The following is a 5,723-nucleotide window of genomic DNA, read 5'->3' as shown; positions in this document are numbered from 1 at the left end:
TGCTGCCTCTTCTTCCTCAGAAGCAAGAGATGCCTGGTGCTCCCCTTCCTCAGGAGCTCTGGCCAAAGCTGGCTCAGAGGCTGTGGCACCCACTGGGGCAAGAAGTGCTCAGGTCACTAGCTGCCTCTCCTGCTACCTCTGTGACCACGCTGCTGAGACAGCTAGGCCTCCTCTGGGTAGCAGTGTGAGGGTCCTCATTGTTCACTGGGCCCAAGGAGTTGTCCCAGGTGCTGTAGCTGACATCATCTTCTGGTTTAGACAGACCTTGGTCTTTTTTGTCTTGCGACATGAGACAGAAATGAGACAGTTTTTTTTTTCATTGTCATCTCCCCTTTGAGAGAGCTCTTGGTTGTTGCTGCCTTCCCCTTGGGACAGGTCTTGGTCTTTCTCCTGTTCCGGTGGGGACATTGTATTTCCCATGGGAGACCTCTTTGTCATTGTCATTTTCCTATTAGGACATGCCTTTGTCAAAATGATCTTCATCTTGGGACATGTCTTCGTTGTCTTCCTGGTGGGTAAATTTTTTGTCATTGTCCTCTTCCCTTTTGGAGAGTTCTTTGTCTCTCCTGTATTTGCCTTGGGACATCTCTGTCATTCCCATCTTCCTCTTGGGACATGTCTTTGTCATTGTTGTATTCCCATTATGACAGCTCTTTATCACTGTATTTTTCTCACTGTGCCAACTCTTCATCTCCTGCGTTCACCTTGAGACAGATCTTTCTCGTTGTCTTGCCTTTCACCCAGTTCTTGGTCTCTTGTCTTCATTTTGGGACAGCTCTTTGTCCTTAATGTCTTCCCTTGGCAGAGCTTTTGCTATCCATCATCTTCCCATTCTTTCTCTTCCTCAGATAAGGTGGCATGATTGGAAAATTTGGTTCCAGAAGCTTTAGCACCCTCTGATGACTCATGATTTTTTCAAAATCCTGGAAAATGTGTCTGGCTTTCTTGAGCAGGGGCAGTCTATGCTTTGCTGGGCTTCTCATCTTCACTTCCTGTGAAGGCTCTGTCTTGGACACAGTGCTCAGATCCTTTGCAGTCTTGTGGTGCACCAGCAGAGACCTGCTGCTGAGGTTGCATTAAATGATGCTGCTCTGTCCAGTGCCGTGTCCATGCATCTCTGCCCAGGGAAGCTGGTGTAGCCATGCTGTGTGCCCAGTCTCAGCATTCTGCTGTGTCTCTGGCTCCACATGGAGGAGAGGAGTTCATGTGAGGGATGTCATGCATAGGGGTCTGGTTCTTGTCCTTTGTACCTGCAACACAGGCTTCGTGGTGGTGTGGTGCAGCCCTCAAGCTCTGAACATCTGTGGCTGTACCCTGCTCACTGTGGATGCCCTGAGCAGTGGGAACAGGCGATAGGTGGCTGTTGCTGCTGTGGTCATGGCCATTCTCTTGCCCCTGGCAGAAGCAGTCAGCTTCTAGCTAGTGCTGTCAGAGGAGGCAGCTTGCAGGTACATTGGCCCCTTGTGTGTGCAGGACTGCTGCCGCCTGTATTGCTGGCAGATGGGCTGGCTCTTCCTGGTACAGACAGGGCAGTACCAGGCTGTTAATCTGAGAATGATTAAGGGAGGAATGTTGGAAACATGAAGTGACACTGTCCTTCAGCTGCTTGACCTGGAGCCAATCAACTCTTGCCACCTAGTCCCAGACACCCCTGCATCCATCACCCAGCTCCACATCACCAGTGCCCATAACTAGACCTGGACCTGACCAGTTCCAGTCACCCAGCCCTAGGTCCCTGCAAGGATTGAGAGACACCGACCGTGCTGTGCAAGCAAAGACAGTTTATTACATTAGTCACCAGTATTTATGGTTCTCTAAGTTTCATACAAAATTTTCCATTCAGACCCCTGTTCCCTCAGTAAAACAGTCTTTTTGGTTATCAAGTCCCTGTTACATTCTTTTGCGCTAGCAATGTCCTCTATTACATATTCTCTTGTCAGACTGATCAGAGTGACCAGACATGATGTCTTCACCTTTGTTCTTGTCTTGAGTTTATCTTTCCCACGACTTCCACTGTACCAGGGCCAAGAGGTTGGTGGTGCTACCCAGCTCATCTTCTGTGCCTGTCTAATCTTCCACAATCATTATTTGCTTTATTGAATTATTAATCAATCTCCGAATACATTGAATCCAGCATGGCAAGCATATCACTATAACTTACAGCATCCTTAACCCAAACATTCAAATTCTTGACCTTAATTCCAGTTATCCCCCAGTTTCTAAAAAGGCTGTTACACCATTCAGTTCTGTCTTCTGTTTCTAATTTGGCTACATTATCTTGTAAAGCTTTATTACTTGCATGAATAGATTGTGAATTATTAGAAAGATTCATACAACAGATTCCATCAAAATCTTTACATCCATGTCCATGTGCTAAAAGCAAAAAATCAACGGCAGCTTGACGCAGTGCCAGATTTTCCCCAGCCAGATTTTCTTGGCACCAAGCCAAGAGTGGGCTGTTCCCAGAAAGCAGCACAGTCTAGGATACAGCTGTATGCCTTAACCTCTATGGCATCATGATTCAGCGTCGAAGGCAGGGGGAAGAATGAGAGAGAGGTTTATTTAATAGGTTCCAAAGAGGCTTATTCTAGCAAGGATCCAGGGACAAAAGACCATCAGCCCTGGTTTGCAGGGACTTTTATACAGGGGAGGACCCAGGGGAGGGTACAAATTTTCAACCAATAGGGGAAGGATCAGGGAGGAGCAGCAGGCGAGGTTTAACACTCAAACCAATAGGGTAACACAGGGGTAGTGGAACAGTTTAAACAAACCAATAGGGCTTTGAATATTAGGTGTTTTCCAAGGGGATTTCCAGAGCTGGGGGCAGGTACAAGGAGAGATTGACAACTGAGTAAGAGGAGGGACAGGGAACATTCCAAAACAAGGGGCAAGCCTTAGGGTAAGATTGACAACTAGGTGAGAGGGTGCAACTCAGACTAAACCAGCAATGCAGGGGGAAAGGAACAAACCATTGGGGATAAAAACAAACCACTACAGCAGCTCGATTTTGCAGTGTAGCATGTCTGATTAAATTAACATCAGTTAACAATCCTGTTAAAGCAAGTGAAGTAGCATTAGATTGGTGTGCTAACCGGCAGCCTAGTCCGTTTAACAATCCCAGTGGCTTTCTGGACACTACTGGAACAAAGAAGGAGGCAGCCCAACACCATGTTAGAGACCAGAAGTCACTCTGACAAAAGTCAGAGGTTATTATTGCAGTCAGGGATAAACACATGAATACTGTGTTTCCCTCTCTGTGGAAATCCATGTTGTGAAATCATGGATGTGTTGGGTACTAACAGTGAGAGTCATCCTAGACTGCAGGGCCTCCCTTAATATGTGACAGAATAGCAGCCCAAGCTCTGTCTCTGCAAGTAAAAACCGCTGTTACTGGTAATGATAATGGAGCATTAGTAGAGGGAGAGATGTTGGTGGAAGTGTAATTACACCAGTCAGTTTCATTTCTGAATAGGGCTTGGCTCAAAGAAACATCCCGTGAGCCTGGGGATGGGAGTGCCAGTGGTTGCCATGGCAACGGGCTCTGGCTGCGGGCCTGAGCTGGTGTCCATGGCAGCCACCCCAGGCATGGGGTCTCCATGGAGCTGCCAAGGGACTGACCATAGCAACAGGGGGGCTGGTGATAGTTTCCATGGAAACTGAGCATAGCAACATGGGGCTGGTGGTGGTTGCCATGGAAACTGCCCATAGCAACAGGGGGCTGGTGATGGTTGCCATGGAAACTGACCATAGGAACAGGGTCCTAGTGATAGTGGGGTCCTGGGAAAATGTTAAAGATAGACTCTGAAAATGTTAGGCTTTGTGTTTTGCCAAGTCATTGCACCTGCGTAAGCAGTATATGATAAATTATATCATTGTTAGACGTGATGATTGTTTAGTAATTAAATAGAATTATTTAATATATAATAATATAATAATATATTATATAATATATAATAATATATTATTATATATTATATATTACAGTATATAGTATAATCTTATGATTATACTAATATAGTATATATATTAGTATAATCATAAGAAGAATCATGAGAAACTATGTTAGAAATTTAAAGGAGGGCCACAAGGAGCCATGCTTGGCTGAAATCTTTGTGTACAATAGAATAATATAAGTTTATTAATTAACATGAAAGTTATATAACGATAGAATATAAAAACATGTTCATCCTGAATGCATGTCAGACTCAGATTTGGGTTGTTACCCCTGACACCCAGAGCTCTTCAATAAAGCACCCACATATAATCATTTTTGTGATTATGTTTCTGAACGCTAATACTAGTGATGTTTGCCTGCTAAGGATCAGATTGGTCACAGGCCCTCAGAGAGGTTCCATGGGGACTTTCCAAGAGTCTCCAGGCTGTTCCAGAACTGGAATGTCACAGACAGAGACAGGGGCTCAATGGACACCTCCCAGGGCTTTCTTGGGATGGTAAAGAGCCCTGTGGTCAGATGCAGTCACAGCCATTCCATGGAGACATCCCAGGGGACCTTGTGCTACAAAGGCACCGATCTGTCACAGGCACTCACGGGGGCTACACGGTGACATCCCAGGAGTCCCCAGGCTGCCAAAGAGCCGGGATGTCCCAGACACTCACAGGGGTTCCTGTCATGGGCACAGTGGGAGCTTCAGGCAAAAGCTTTATCTCTTTATTGGAGACACTCCCTCTGAGACATGAGATGGAGAAATGACACCCAACAGCCACCATGGATCTTCAAACCCCTGCAGGGTCCCACCACTTCTAAAATTCCTTCTAAGAGGGGAAACTGGGAGTGGCTGCATCCAATCCCAGCCCCAGAATTTATCAAACGTTTATGTGTAAAAGATTGGACAGGTCCAATTGAACTTTAACCCAATTTGTCCCACAAGATTAATGATGGAATACCAGACAGATTTATATAAATACAGCTCTGACTGATTTTGATCATGATTAGAAGAAAGAACTTAACCACAGTCATTTACTCCACAGTTCAGGAGCTATAACAATTATTAGAATACAGTGCTCTAGGCAGCAATTTTGAAGTCAACAGGGCCTTGCTGTAGTTGTTGGAGCCCATTGCAGGCAGAGCCTCCTGCTCCAGCCTTTCCTGTGCCATCAGCAGGGCAGGTCCCGCTGCAGGAAAAGCCCCAGGCCAGCCCCAGCACAGGGAAGGGCTCGGGCACAAGGGCAGAGTGCCGTGCTGGGAGCTGTGCCAGGAAGAGCCTGAGGCACCAAAGGCACCTTGGCAGCAGCAGCTGCTTGCAGGCCATGGCCAGAAGCCTCCCAGGGCCACCAGCCCTGCCTGGTGGCCACCACTGCAGAGCTGCTGCCTCAGGGCTCATTCCTGGCTGGGCTCTGCCCCAGCCCACAGAGTGTGACCCCAGCCCTGTCTCTGTCACGGCTGCTGTGCCTGAGCCCTGCCAAGCCTGAAGGTCACCTGTGCCACCCTGGCTCTGCCAGCCCTGGGGCAGGGGGGAGGAAAGGCAGAGAAGGGGCTGGGTTTGGCTGTTGGATGCGGGGTCCAGCAGAGACAAGGACGAGTCAAGGGAATGGATGGAGTCCATGGAGCAGCCCCTTCTCCCCATGCTGTCCTCGAATGGTTTGGATGAGAAGAGCTCTGCAGTGCTCATCCAAACTTCACCATGAGCAGGGACATCTTTCACCAGATCAGGTTGTTCAGAGCTCTGCTCCAGCTGGACTTGAATGTTTGTAGGGATGGGGCA

This window comes from Melospiza georgiana, chromosome Z (assembly GCF_028018845.1).
Source record: "Melospiza georgiana isolate bMelGeo1 chromosome Z, bMelGeo1.pri, whole genome shotgun sequence".
Classification (NCBI taxonomy): domain Eukaryota; kingdom Metazoa; phylum Chordata; class Aves; order Passeriformes; family Passerellidae; genus Melospiza; species Melospiza georgiana.
This window is presented reverse-complemented; position numbering follows the sequence as displayed.